Source organism: Lissotriton vulgaris, chromosome 5 (genome assembly GCF_964263255.1).
Source record: "Lissotriton vulgaris chromosome 5, aLisVul1.2, whole genome shotgun sequence".
Lineage (NCBI taxonomy): Eukaryota > Metazoa > Chordata > Amphibia > Caudata > Salamandridae > Lissotriton > Lissotriton vulgaris.
In genome coordinates this window covers 575,856,870-575,872,711 of record NC_141693.1, presented here as the reverse complement: position 1 = coordinate 575,872,711, position 15,842 = coordinate 575,856,870, and positions in this window count along the sequence as shown.

Sequence of the window (15,842 nt, the reverse complement as noted above, 5' to 3'; positions counted from 1 at the left end):
TGGCGAAGAAGTCTGCAATCCAATCCCAGGATTCGGCCGAGCAGTCATCTGGGGCAGTGGCTGGCTTTCAACTCGAGAAAGTTTTGTAGAGCGAGAAAAGCTCCTTCATCGAGTTACCAGCTTTGCTAATTCTGGTCGTGTAATATGCTGCTTTAGACTTCCTAATAAGCCCATGGTAAATTTGCCTCTCAATCAAATAGGCGTCTCTGGTTTCTTTGGAAGGGGCCCCACGCCACTGTCTTTCGACTCGCTTCAGTGCGGCTTTCATGACTCGTAGTTCGTCACTGAACCATGGGGCAGTTTTTTTAATACGGCCTCCCGATTTGGCTCTGGAAAGTGGGGCTGTGCAATCTAGTGCCTCGTTGATGCGCTTACATAGATTGGTGTTATCCATATCTGTATCATCACCCCCAGGGCTCCCCCCTTTAATCAGCGCCGCGCAGAATTTAGCCTGGGAAAAGGTGGCCCATCTCCGCCTGAAATGGTACAGTGTTGTTGGCTGCGGAGATCTTGCCCCAGAAATTCGTATGGAGAATGGCACTAGATGATGATCCGACCGGGGAATAGGGATCGGGGTCATGGCTTCTACTTGTCCCCAATTAACGAATATAGGATCAAGGAGGTGTCCTAACTGATGAGTTTGGCCACTTACTATTTGCTTCAACTGGAGGGATCCTAGTGCCTGGCAGAAATTCTTACTAACATTTTCTGTAGGGTTGTTCAGGTGTAAATTAAGATCTCCAAGTACCAGGAATTTATCTTTGCACAGCACAGTCTCCATGATGCCTTCGACCAGACTCTCTTCAAACCTGGCTATAGGGCCTGGGGGTCAATAGATTAACATGCCCTTCAGCGTGCAGCCATTGTTCACTTTAACAGTGAAACTCCCTGCCTCACAGTCCAGGATAGGAAAATAGTCTAGTTGGCATTGTAGACTTTCCTGTGCTACAATTGCAATACCCCCTCCTCTGCCAGTGGGTCTATCCTTTTTATGCATTATATAGCCCTCTGGGAGTGCCTCTAGGGCATCAGGGGTAGACTCTTCATCTAGCCATGTCTCAGTTAGAAACACAAGATCCCACTGTTTCTCAGTGAGTAGATCGTATAAGTCTACGTAGTGAGCGTACATTGAGCAGGCTGCAGTTCAAGATATAGGTCTTTTCAAGCTTGAATCTATCTAAAACGGTTTCCTTGAATTACTACCCAGTTGTGCTACAAAGTAACCTTTGTTTTTTCACATTCCTGTGCTGTCATGGCCCAAGCCGCGGACATTCCACAGCATAGTCGCATTGCCGTGCGTAATCATTTGCGGGCTTATAATGTTCCATTAGAAGGCTTGGCTGTGATACTGGTGGTGACTGCGGAACATGCTTATCCTTACGAACTGTTTTATTCATGGGTGATATTTCCGGCGGTGGACGCTAATTCTGGTGTGTTCCACACGTACACTCCCACTCCTGTACCTAATGAGTATATTCCGTACAGAGCACAAGAAGTTCCTATTGATGTTTGGCAGCATGGAGTTTGGTTTGGTGGCGCCCTACCCCAATCTTTAACCGCTCCAAGGTTAGGTCCTTTGTCCATTCCAGGCGCTAGTTGGCCTGTTTTGGATGGATTTACTCCTCATCCTCTACACGGCAATTGTAACGTGGCTGAACTCAGACGACTACATGTAGTTGCGATTGCCGTGATTAGAGCCTTAGTGCATTACATGGTCTGTAATCTTCCGGGTGGAGCCCCGGGGGTTGCGGCGCTTCCGGCCAGGCAGGGTGGTTTGAAAATCAGTCCTGTCATGGTCAATTCCGTAATGGGCAAGAAGCCCCAGGATCAGGATGATTTTCATTTCTGGCTTGCCGAGAAATTTGACCAGCTGGAAGCTGTATTTTCTAATACGACTCCGGGTGAAAAACACTGGATTCTTACACTTAGTTTGCCGAAAGATTTGGCCCCTCAACTCGTTGACTGTGAGACCTGGGGTAAGACTTTTGCAGCGGTATATGCGCTGTGCTACGGCACCCCGTCTATGTCTGTGCTGTCTTCGGTCCTTAAACGTGTTCAAGATGATCACGGACTGGAGTCTGCGGTTGAGTTGAGTTGGGTATGCGCCTGTGTGGCACCTTTGATGTGGTTTGCGATCTGATCCTTGCGAATGTCAAGGGGGATGCAGTGAACTTTCAGGTTGCTAACGCTTTGGCGGCGCTTCCCGATGCTGAAAAACCCAGACAGTTAGCGAGGATAATTGTGGCGGCTTATAAAACCGTGGGTTGCAATGCCAAGGGTCTTAAGCCTTTTTCTGTTAAGGAATAAAAGCAACCCCAGGGACAAACTTCGGAAACGGAAGTTCAGCCCAAGTCCAAAAAACTAAATTGGCCTTAGAAACAGGAACAGGGAAAGCAACAGCAACAACAACAGACCCAGAATTCTCGCCCTGCGTCTCTGTTGCCTGCGCAGTCGGAACGTGTTTATGATTTGCGCGATCTCGCGATGATTAAATCTCCTGATCGTTTTCAGGCTTCTGACCAACGCTCTCCGCGTTCCTTTCAGGACTCATCGGCCCGACACTCGGTGGTGGAGGGGGCGGCAGGGGTCGGGGTGGCCAGCAAGGACGTGACCAGCCCCGCCCGAGGAACGGTCCAGAAAAGCAGGAAGGCTCTATGCCTAAGAGACCGCAGTTTGCCAAGAAGAAAGTCGCAGCCTTAACAGCGCATCAATATGCCCAGATAGTGAGAATGCGGCTTCGGAATCTGACGTGGGCTCTGACCTTGCTGGACAGCGCGGCGGAGATTACCATAGTGAGAGAGGCCCTCCATCCACTACTGAAGGTGACAGTGACTGATACTTATGTTGTCATTGAAACAGCTGATACCAGAGTTTCTCCCCCTGATAGACTTTTGAAATTGTCCTGTTAATCGAGGGTGACATACAGCGAACCGTAAAAGGGGTATTCTGGGAAAATCTTTCGTCTACATATGACATTTTGCTTTCGGAGGCTGACTGGCCCCCACCTTTTGTGCTCGCTGCTCCCCGAGGGGAGGAGGTAATCCCCAGTTTCGCGAACACTGTCTCGAAAGAGGAAGTGCAGTGTTTTGCAGAAGAGTGGGCTCTGGCTCTTGCACCAGCTGTGTACCGCAATCAATGTGGTTGGGATAAATTGTCTCCGTGCTACGAGATTCCTTTACGGTCTCAGCGTAGCCTCAACCACAATATCCCATCCGACGTGAAGCAAAAACTTCAGTCGCAGCGATCCTTGAACAATTGGAATATCAAGGCGTAATTGAAACGTGTGTGTCACCGATTAATAACCCTCTTTTTACTGTAAACAAGCCAGACGGCTCATATCGTTTGGTATTGGATTACCGGCATTTAAACTCGCATTGCCGTAACTGTGCAGTACAGAATACTCACGGCTCTGCCCTAGTGAATAGTCTTGTGCGTAAGTGGTTCAAAACCACGCTTGACATTTCCAATCGTTTTTATGCCCACAGATTGGACGGTCTAAGTTCCCAATGGACCTCCTTCACATGTGGCGGTGTAAATAAAAAGTTTCGGCGTCTACCTATGGGCTATAATAATAGTCCTGGGGTTTTTTCCGCCCGCATAGTCTCTCTTTTGGAGAGAATCGACCCAGATGCTTGTTCGTATGTGGATGACAGACGACGAACTTTGGGAGCATCTGTGTCGATTCAACTGGATAATTTGTAACTTTGCAGATCTGGGTTACAAGTTTACCTTTACAAAATCGCACATTGCAGAGTACACAGTGTTGTTTCTGGGCTACGAGCTCAACAATGAAGGAAAAGATTTAGCTCCTCACTTCCTGGAGATATGCGCCCAGTTGCGTTCTCCGACAACACTGAAAAAATTGCAATCTCTACTGGGCTTCTTAAATTTCGGGAGAACATGCATTCCGGAATACGCCCAGCGTATCAAGCCTCTGTATGCTTTGATACAACCTTCTTTTTCCAAATCATGCTGGCTGCCTGAGCATTCAGCTATACTGCAATCTTTGCAGACTGGTCTGCTCACTTCTGAATATTTACAGACTCGTGATAACCAGACCAACCGGCTAATTAAGAATTATCCCTGGGATTGTGGGTTTCACGTACCTAACTTTTAATGAAGGAGATACAGTACCTATTGCTTACAAGTCACACTTGTACACTTCGGCTGAAATGCGTTTTTCCACTGTGGAGAAAGTTTTAACGGCTGTGCAGATGGCAATTCTTAAGGAGCGTGCCCTGTCACAGGGAAAACGCATGTTGGTTGTTACCCAGTGTCCTGCCTTTGAGGCAGTTACGAAAGCCAGTGTACCGAATTCCAAAGCTTTGCATCCTCGGTGGATTCAATGGGCTGCATCCTTGACATCCCAGGATGTCACGTTTATTTTTTACCCCACTTTACGGTCGCAGGAGTACTTACAGTATGAATTCGTTCATCCGGCTCCTTTAGCAATGCGGCCTTTGGAGGATTTCCATTGCATTATTTACACTGATGGTTCGGCGCAGGTTGCGCATGGCTCTAAGCATGCCTACGTTTCCGCGTGCGCCATTGTGGTAGGTGCCATGTTGAACGATGAGTTCAAGTCCAGTGTCTTGCACACGCAGACAATAGGGGACTGCACCGCACAATTAGCAGAGCTTCGTGCTTTGATGCTTGCATTAGAGTACGCTGATCTTTGTGTGATGACTTTGATTGTGAGTGATTCTTACTACTGTGTCCAGTCTTACAATGAGAACTTGATCTTTTGGATTCAGAATGAATTTCGTGATTCCAAGGGTAGCACAATCAAAAATAAAATGATCTGGGTCTGAGTGGCTGAACTTAAGGAGAAGTTGCCACTTGTGTTTGTGATTCATACTCTTGGCCACCAGCGTGTCGGAGTCCACGCTGTTGGTAACTCGCTTGCTGATGAGGTGGCGAAGTCAGCAGTATCGAAATACTTAGTTGCAGCGGTTACACGGTCCAAAAGTAAAATAGATGATGACATCTTGGCGGCTGTCGCTGCCACTGAGAAGGGAGGTAAATATCCTGCGGGGTTCCCTTCGAAGTACACATACCACTTAAGTCCCGATAAGGTTCCTTATGTGAAAATTCCTGATGTTGGTGAACGTTTGATTCCCAACATGGATGGTAGGGCTACGTTGATTACAGCGGCGTATGAAGGTGTGGCGTCTGCGCATGCGGGCGTCTCGGCCACTGTAACTCAGCTACAACAAAGGTTCTGGTGGCGGGGACTGTACAAACAGACGCGCGATTATGTCCTTGAATGTGACATATGCCAGCAGATTAAGCCTTCAACTGCTGCGCGTCCGCCTCAGACACAGTTGTACATATCTAATAAACTGCTGGGTTGTGTTTATTTGGATCACTGCGGTCCTTTTTCTTCCGATACTGTGTATAAGTACATCTTAGTAGCAGTTGATTCATGCACACGCTTTGTGTGGGTGTGGCCTCATCGCAGCGCTGAAGCACGGACTGTCATTAGAGATTTGCGTGTCTTTGTAGGGATTTTTGTCTGTGGTACCTTCCATTCCGATCAGGGTCCGGCTTTCGCCTCTAAGGCGTATAAGGATGCTCTGATTTCGTTGGGGGTCCAAGTCAAGTTTTCGTCTCCATACAGGCCTGAAGGTAATAGTGTAGTGGAACGAATGAACCGTGACTTAAAGCAATCTTTGACAGCTCGAGTTATAGGCACTGGCAGAAACTGGTTGGCCCATCTGAATGGCGTGCAGCGTGCTCTTAATAATCTCCCTAGAAGGTCTCTGGGTGGGCGGACCCCATACGAAATGCTCTTTGGTATCAAGATGTATGTGCCTGACCTCGACGGTCTAGACTGCAAGGCCCAGGCCGCGGCCTTTGACGTAGATGAACATTGCAATGTTTTACAGACTCTACAAAAGACCAGAGACAGTCTTGCAAAGGAACATTTGCCCTCCACTTCGGATGTTGCGTTGCAGATCCCGGTAGTTGGCTGGCTACCCCAAGTTGGAGAACTGGTTCGAGAGAAGATTGATAACAAGAAAGAATTTGGTCCTTCATATCGAGCTCCGGTTCCCGTTCTTGGAGTGAAGGGCATAAGAACAGTCATTTTACCACCGCTTCCAGGTCGTAAGGAAAACAGATTTATCTCTATTGACAATGTCAAGATACACAGGGTGGCCGATTCTTCATAGCATGACACCGGCGGTCTCCTGTCCTTCTATGGTGAGACATTCTGTGTTGGCCATAACTTCTAATGCAGATCCAGAGATGGCCCTCGAGATGCCTGTCATTTCCAATCCTTTATTAAATACTTTTCCTGTTAATGACAATGATGACCTGAATTACACCTATCCGACTGATTTATCGAAGCCCGATTTTCAGACTCGTTTGGCCACAGAATCCAAATTCTCTTTTGATACTGTTTCAGTACATTCGAAACAACCCTCACATTTTGCAATTTATGTCACATTATTTAAAAAATATTTTTTATTCTCCCTTGGACATATATTTGGGTGATTCTTTTTTCAATTTATCTTTTTATGTCAATTGGTTTTGTGTTTTATTTTTTCCGTCTGATCGATGGACACTATGTCAAAGAGAGAACAGGAATTCGGCACCTTAATGGAACATTGGCCCCACTTTCCTCATCACATTCAGCACACAGACTGAAAAGAGACTTGAATGTTGTTAACATCACTGCTTGGGCTGTTCTTAATGGGATTGTGTGGGATGCGGTTAGATTTCGAATTCATGGCCCCACTGAAGTGATTAATGTTCCTAATGTGCTTAGGGTGAACATGGGGCATATAGTGAAACAAAACATACGTTCTGATGATTGGGATATTCAGGCCATGGAAGCACTATTCTCTGATTTGAAATATTATGCTGCCTTTGATGCTGAAGATTTATATTTAGATTCCGTTAATTATGGTGATTTGTTTTGCTTTCAACATTTTTGTAATCATTTTCTGCATAAAACAAGTTCCAGGAGGGTTACTGAGAATTACACTCAGTGGGAACATTGCCCAGCACCGTTACAAGGCAGCTCTAGTACTTTTTTGAAGAAGTACACTTATTTTATAGACTTTAATCAATCGAGTCCTGAGTCCTTTTATTTTAAAATGACACAAAAGTCCATGTCCAAGGTTAGACTTACCGATACTAAATTGTTGTATTTGAAGTCCTTTCTAGACAAATTAGCTGTTCAGGGCTATGAGCTATGGAAGGAAACCATTGAACTTAAATCAGTTTGGGGTTCTAGGAGTTGGCAAGTACAAGGCACTGATGCTTTGCACCGTGCATGCCTCATCCCGAATCATATGTTGTTTTTAAATTCAACTATTTCAGAGAGAACATGCTTTGGCTTGGCTACTTCAAAAAAATGGAATACCCCTATTATTCCTGCTTTGAAAGAATATTCAGTGTGGGATAATTACACTAAATTATCCATTCAAGATTTGCAGACATTGTTGCATAATTCATCCTTTAACATATCCAGTTTGGATCCTAAGGTTTGGCTGTTGTGGCAAAGGAGCTCTGATTCTTGCCAACGTCGCTTTCTTGGGGTAACTGAAGGTTTTACGCAAGTTAGGCCTGATCCCCATTTTGATGCTGGTCATACTGTCACCACTTACTCAGTGGGCAAATTATGTCAGAATTGGCTACAACATTCACCTTTGGCTGCAGTTAAACTACATCTGTCCCAGTTAAATGATAATGTGGATTTAAATGATTTTATAAAAGGCCCGGCGAATGGTAGATCTAAACGGTGGATTTATGCAGTTTACAATGAAATCTGGAAATTTTCTCTAATTGAGGCTGCTAAACGCCTAAGGGCAATTGACCAAGCAAATTTGGAAAAGGTGCTTGCAGTTGTCGATAACAGTATTAACATGCTTTCTTCCCGAATTTACACGTTGAATAATATTGTTTCTTCTGTTGTTGACATTGTGAATGATGAGGTGTCTGTATTATACCATGGTGAAAATCAATTGCGTTCTGTAATGCAGTTTGCATGGACCCTACAGACACTTAAGGCCGGTCGTGTGCCCTGGAGTTACATGAACGTGTCCTCCCTCTTTGCCCCATTTAATTTGACTGACAAACAACGCATGCTTTCAATGTGTGACGCATCATTTTATATGTTACATATTGAAAGGTTAGAATCTTTACCGTTTTCTGTAGCTGAGGCCACTGCTGCAACGTGGCTTATCCATTGATTAGTTATAAATCAACAAAAGAGTGACTCAAAATCTGAAAGGGATAGTCAATAGCTACCACCAAGCAAAGGGAGAGGAACAGACAAAGAGCAGTCAGACAAAAAGGATTACATATAGAGTGCCACAGAAAGAACCCTCAGGCACCAACAAGACAGTTGGTTGCCATTTGTCTTCATTGGGTTCTGTAATGGAAGTAGTGATTGGAAATTAAAAGAAGTATGGACTACTCCCCGAACTAATTTATTAGGGGGTAGTTCTAACCTCAGTAAAAGTTTTGGTGAAAGTAGTAACGGACGGGAAAGTGGTTATGTTAGTTTGAACCACCCAGTCCTAAACAAAAAACAAATATAGGTCGACATGTTTCTGCTAAAAGGAGCCAATACTCAGCTCAGCGTTCATCAGGACCATATATACCTGAAACAAGTGAGCGAAGCACGCTAAGACTTCACCACCACTTGAAGTAGGAAAAGATAGTAAAATGAAGATTACGACCTTATGTGTAATCAAGACACTGGGACTTCCTGGTCTCTTCTCCTCCTACGAGTGAGAGATTTATGTCTGTAAAAGAAAAAACAGAACAAAAAATGAGTAGTGTATAAAAAATGGCACTCAATTGCAAGATTATTGTGATATTTACAAAGATGTGAAGACTGTGTTTTCTGAAGGTTCAAACACCATCACCCACAAACTGTGTCAAAAATTATATAAAAAAGACAGCACTGTGTCTGATCACTCTCATTGTATTACTTATTTAGTAGTCATGAAATTTAGTATATATTTTATCCTAAAATTCAATGTGGCCGTCACGAGCTTTTTATGAAAATTGTAAGCCAAGAGCCCTTTTGAGGATTTTCTTGAGAATTAACACAAAAGCCGAAGGCTTTATGCACGCAATCAACCTTCAAAGGAAAGGTGCGTAAATAGACAGGAAAGTTCAGTTCATAATTTAATAAGTGTGTCCAGCAAAATTAAATGGCCCAGCAATCATAGATTAATTGAACTGCCAAATATTCCTGTTTTTTCTTTTACAGACATAAATCTCTCACTCGTAGGAGGAGAAGAGACCAGGAAGTCCCAGTGTCTTGATTACACATAAGGTCGTAATCTTCATTTTACTATCTTTTCCTACTTCAAGTGGTGGTGAAGTCTTAGCGTGCTTCGCTCACTTGTTGCAGGTATATATGGTCCTGAGGAATGCTGAGCTGAGTATTGGCTCCTTTTAGCAGAAACATGTCGACCTATATTTGTTTTTTGTTTTTTGTTTAGGACTGGGTGGTTCAAACTAACATAACCACTTTCCTGTCCGTTACTACTTTCACCAAAACATTTAATGAGGTTAGAACTACCCCCTAATAAATTAGTTCGGGGAGTAGTTCATACTTCTTTTAATTTCCAATCACTACTTCCAATACAGAACCCAATGAAGACAAATGGCAACCAACTGTCTTGTTGGTGCCTGAGGGTTCTTTCTGTGGCACTCTATATGTAATCCTTTTTGTCTGACTGCTCTCTGTCTGTTCCTCTCCCTTTGCTTGGTGGTAGCTATTGACTATCCCTTTCAGTTTTTGAGTCACTCTTTTGTTGATTTATAACTATTGCTCATAAAGGGGTACAAGAGTGGCTTTATAAGCCCTTTCTCTCCTGTTGATTCTATATTTATCCATGGATTAATCACATTACCATTTGCTTTGTACAAATTTACTAATTGTATGCGGTATATTGCAATAGGGCGATATGAACCTCTAGGTAGCACATTCCTCCATGAGGCATGGTCTCTACCATACACATACAGATACCTGAAGGATGGAAAGGAAGTGAATCTTAATGGAGAAGAATGCACGCAGTCGCCTGACCGTTCATTAATATGCAGACACATCCAGTTACACGGTTCTTGTAACTAGGACCGGCCAAATTTAGCCTGTGTTTTAAAAGGCACACCAGTTCCCGCAATAGTTCCCACGTTCACATTATTGACGAATGGTGGTTAATTGCTTTTAAATAACGAAGAGTGTTGTGGTTTAATTATCGGTATCGCTTATGTGGTAACAGTATCAGAGCGTGTGGTCTGTTGCAAAAATGTTCTGTATCCTCCTACACATGGGAATTCAGATGTTTCCATCTGGCCGCGCATCCCAACCTTGAAAGCAGAGCTCAATGGTATGAGTAGAATAAGAGCCCTTTTGTCTCAAAAAGAAGTGGCCCTGAGCTCGGCCCGAGAAACTTTTGTCATCACATAGCTAACACACGCACAGAGGTGCAGGCACTTTTAAATACTGACTTGCCGTTTCTTTTTTGCGAGCTAGTTCATCAAATCTTTAATGCCTCCTCCACGTCTGGCCTCGCTCACTTTTTTAAAATAGTTAGCAGTGGTCTCGTGACTTCCTTTGAGAAAATATTTAATGTCACCCCTGCGTTCTTTCATTCTATATTTTCAAGTCTGTTTGGCGGATTCCCTGTTTTGCTAGCATTGGCTGCAGGTGTTTTGATAATATTTTGCTTTATTAAACATGGATGCGCGTCCTGCGCTAGGAGCCGCTCTGCCCCTCCTGACACTATTTGGTAACCGGATGCTTGATTACTATGGCACTCTGCCGCTTGCGACTTTAAGCACAGCTTTTGGATTATCATTTCGATTTTCCTATTTCACATGTGTCCAGCCTGTGTTTCATTGCCTGAGCTGCGATTTCGACTGGGCCCTTGATTTGTGTCTCTGCTTGACGTTGTCTCCTAACATCGATTTTAATCATCTGATGAGCCCCGTAGTTGCTCACGAGTTGGTTTGTTCTGGCGAAAGGATTATGGCCTTGGCAGCGATGCATGGACTAATGGGTCATTGGGACATACTCGCAGCGGCGCATGAGTTCTTGGCACATAGCTTTCTTGAGAACCCACCGAGTTGTCCTCTGATGATGCTAGAGGAGCACGTATGTTCTTTCCCACTACTTAATTGGATGGCTGAACTGTTTTCGGAAGATGACAGTGATTTCATGTTGGAAGCTGTTGCTGCATATTTTGCATATTCTATCCAATCATGAGATGCCTTGGAGACTTTGCTTATTTAGGCACGTACCTGTTTGTATTTTTTGGAAGGGGCCTTTTTCTTACTAACATTTGTTTTTATGCACCCCAGGCCTATTACCTTGAACTGCATGGGCCTTGCGTTGAAGACTTTTGATAATTTTGTTTGGCCACTGTAGGCATTCATATACATTTCTTTAAATGTAGCTTAGCTCAATCTTGTTGAACTCTGCTTTCATGTTATGACTCTATTCTAGTGTTGGCTTTCCTTATTTTTGACCGTGCTCAGATCATTGGGGGGGTGTCATATAGATACTTCTTTTCTATATACTGTGTTAAGTTAGCATGAGCTTATTTAATGTTTAAACGCCATTTTTCCTTCGGCTTCAGTTTGCACACGACACATACTTGTTATTGTAGCTTTCAACCTAGAAGAAAGATGTGATTTATTTGAGAATAATATGTCATTACTCTGATATCAGTTTTGCTTGGTACACTGTCTGCACAGTGAGTGCTGAAACCTCTAAGAATAACTCAACACAAGGTTGCTGTGAGGTCTGATCTTCGCACCACCTTAGAAATAACACAAATACAGTTGCTGCCAAGATTGGGCTCTAAGCGGGTTTAAGATAGAGTTACTGGGAATGCAAACACACACTTGTTGATGCCTCGCATGCAGAGAGCTGGTGGAAGATGATGTGATCCTCTGCCACTGAGATTTAGAGGTATGGGCCCGCCCTGCTAAAACCCAAAAGAGACCTTCATAGATATAATATTATATTAAATAGGGATGGTGAGAAATAGGTGTTATTAATTCCTATTCATTTCAGCATTATAATATGCTATCACTGTTGGCTTACTATGGACTAGTAACTATGCTGATAACTTTGATTCTTATAATATGTTTGCTTGTATTATATAAGATACTGCGTTTGAGAACATTGCATTAGTAAATAAGTATTTCAAATATGCACGTGTCCTCTTTTACTCCACGTTCTGGTTTGAAATGATGATAGAGCGAAAGAGTGTTCATGTGTTCCACGATACCTGAGGTAACCTAAGTTCATGTTCTGGTTTGTCTAAGCATTGGGAGTTTGTTATGACCAATGAGACACTGTAGCTAGCTCGGTAAGGGGATTTTGCGTACTGAGGTGAGTTTTGGGTCATCCGAATTCACTGAGGTTCCAGATCTCTATGCACAGTTCTGTAGGAGAACGGAATCCCTGCTACATCAGAGTTATATAGCGGATTCAATTCAGCAACGGGGACTACCCCCGCACAAGGATGCGGGGTAAAACCAGACAAAACAGGCCAAGAAGCGCCTGGAATGGACAAAGGACCTAATCTAATCGCCGTTACACTGTGGGGAAGGGAGCCATCAAACCAAACACGGTGCTGCCATGCAGAAATCGGAATCTCCTGTGTCCTATAAGGAACATATTCCAAGGGCACGGCTGTGTGAGTATAAGTGTGAAACACCTGAGTAGCCACATCCACTGGAGGAAACGTCACCCATGAGTCGAAAATCTCAAACGGGTAAGCAACCTCAGCACTCACCACCAAAATAACTGCCATGCCCTCCAAACCAACATTATAAGCCTCCAAATGATTGCGGACCGCAATGCGACTATGCTGCGGTATGTCAATGTTAGCCATAGTGACACAGAGAATTAGAGGTACAAAGTAAAACAATGTAGCACAACTGGGTAGTAATTCAAAAGGAAACCGTTTTGAAAGATTCAAGCTTGAAAAGACCTATGTAAATCTAGGTAGGTTTATCCGACAACACTGTTAACTGGAAACAATAGTGAAGGGGCTAAGGACTGATATACGTACTACTCAAGAGTCTTGTAATAAGACCACCATCGGTTGGGTGCCATGTTGCAGGGATTCTGCTTCTACACAGAACTGTGCACAGAGACTGGGGGCCTGAGTGAATTAGGGTGTGCCAAAACTCACCTTAGTACCCAAAATCCCCTACCAGACTAGCATCAGTGTCACATTGGCTCTTCCAAAATACCAATGATTAGACAACCCAGAACATGCGACTTAAGTTACCTCAGGCAATGTGGAAAACATGAACACTCTTTTGTTATACTCTCATACCAGTCCAAAACAGGGAGTAAAAAGAGACACGAGCAAGTTTGAATTATTTATTTCTAACGCTGTGTTTCATGCGCAGCATCTTAGCTAATACAAGCAGACATATTAGACATATTATTGGGAACAAGATTGTCAGCATAGTTACTATTCCATAAAATACAAAGGGAGAAAGCATATTACAATGCTAAATGGAAGCAGGTTTAAAATATACCTTTATTTCACCCTCCCTTGCTAGTAGGTTATTTTATACCTACAGAGGGTCTCTTGGGATTACATAGGCGGCCCCATACCTCTGGTATTAGTAGAAATAGATCACATCAAATTCTGCACAAGATCTCAGCATACGAATGTTCTTCAAGTGTGTGTGATCATGCCTACGCAGTGCATTATTAAACGCACCAATATCAGAGGTGGCCACAGCTGCATATGTGTTATGTCTAGAACGTGCACTGATCAGTCCGAACAATGACCACAGTGTTGAAATAACCTTGAAGGCCTCGGCACTCACTGTTCAGACTAAGCTTACCAAGAAAGCCTACTATTGTAGAAAAACATGTTATTCTCGTGTGAAGCAACACACTCTGCTAAACTCTAAACAATTATTAAAGTGTGTGCTGTGTGCAAAAGGCAGCAGAAAAGAAAAATGGCATTTAAACTTCTAATATGCTCATGTCAACCTAACACTGTGTGAATGCAAGGCTCAGCCCCACGACAGTTGCTTGAATGTTTCGTATTGCATTGCAACTTTTTTGAACACATCGCTGTGTTACTGCGGCAATGCATCAGTTCTCGTAAACATACACCTTGGTGCCCAGTTATGTGGTGAGGAATGACATTGATAAATGGTTTACAGCAAATGAGGTGACCTTGCACATGCATAGAGTCCCATAGAAGGACTGGGGGAGTAGTCTGTTGAAGCACATGTCCAATGTTTGGGAGTTATACACTATTAGCCGTAGATGCCACTGACCAGGTTAGGTATACCTTGATAAAAGAGGCCCTCATTGGCAATTTTCTGCCCCCCAAAAAGTATCACTTACAGAACAGGGATCGCCAGAAGCTGGCACACTTGTCTGCATTTTGTAGAATCCTCTCTTAAGGCACTGGAAGGTTAGGTGAAGGGTAGTAAAGTAAAGGATTATGATGGGGTGTACAATTTGAAAGAGTACATCTTCAATAATTTCTTTTTAATTTGGGATAGTTCTGATGAGTTCTGTAAAGAGCCCTAAATGAGTTTAAAGGGGAGGGATTTCCATTCTGAGCCTGAAAAGAAGAAGGGTGGGTTTAGTTGTAAGAAACCCATGGTACCCGCCCAGCCAAGATGCGAACTGTCTAGAGACAGGATACAAGAAAAGGGACTCGGGATGTCCCAAGTAGTCCCCCAACAGTAAGAAAACTCTGGGGACTGCCAGTGTAGTACTGGGGAGGAAGCTACCCAAGTTCATGTGGGAGAATGGGCAGAGATAACTAACGGTGGGCGGCCAGCTACGCTCCGTCTGCGGAGTGTGCGTAGTGCCGCCTACTCCGCATTTTGCGGAGCTGGCGGAGCCAGGCGGCACTACGCACGCTCCGCAGACGGAGCGTAGCTGGCCGCCACCCGCCTCCCTCCCGCCCTCCCTAAATACTTTAAAATAAAGGAACGCAATAATTTTAAAAGCACTTACCTTGCCACCGCTGGCCGCCGCGTTCCCCGGGGCTCGTTATCTTCCGTCTTCCGTATTTTTCAATAATGCGCATGCGCGGGCGGCCGCGCATGCGCATTTTCACGAGAAAATGCGCATGCGCGGCCGCCCGCGCATGCGCATTATTGAAAAATACGGAAGACGGAAGATAACGAGCCCGGGGGAACGCGGCGGCCAGCGGCGGCAAGGTAAGTGCTTTTAAAATTATTGCGTTCCTTTATTTTAAAGTATTTAGGGAGGGCGGGAGGGAGGCGGGTGGCGGGGCTGGCGGCCAGTGGTTTTGCGGAGTGGGGCTACGCGGAGTGCGGAGGTGGGTGTAGTTTCTCGCCCACTTCGCGTAGCTCCGCGAAGCCCCACTCCGCGAACTCCGCCCAGGGTTAGAGATAACCCATATTAGTGTCCTTGGGTGACAAAGAGACGTTACCCAAGGCCCACACACTACCATCAATAGAAGGAGGCTCTGAAAAACTTCAGGAGTCAGTATGACTACTCTGAGGTGTCAGCTGATGTCTGCAGAGCAGGTTATCCCAGGTGTAATCCATCAAGCAGTAACTGGTGACAACCAAGTCAGACACTATCCTGTGGCAATGGTTTCCCTGGAGATGGGTGGGGTCACTGGGTCTGTGAAGGTAGCTGTGAGTCTAGCTATGCCTGCTGAATGTCTGCCGGAAAATGAGCCTGAACATACTATCTGGAAGAAGGCAGCACTCATGTACCCCACTGCTATATTTGAATTGGCTGACTGAGTGCACACAGTTCATGGTAGTCCATCAAGGGAGTCAGAATGACCTGGAGCCTCAAACAGTGGCCCAGTTTTCTGCCATGAAAAGATGGGACA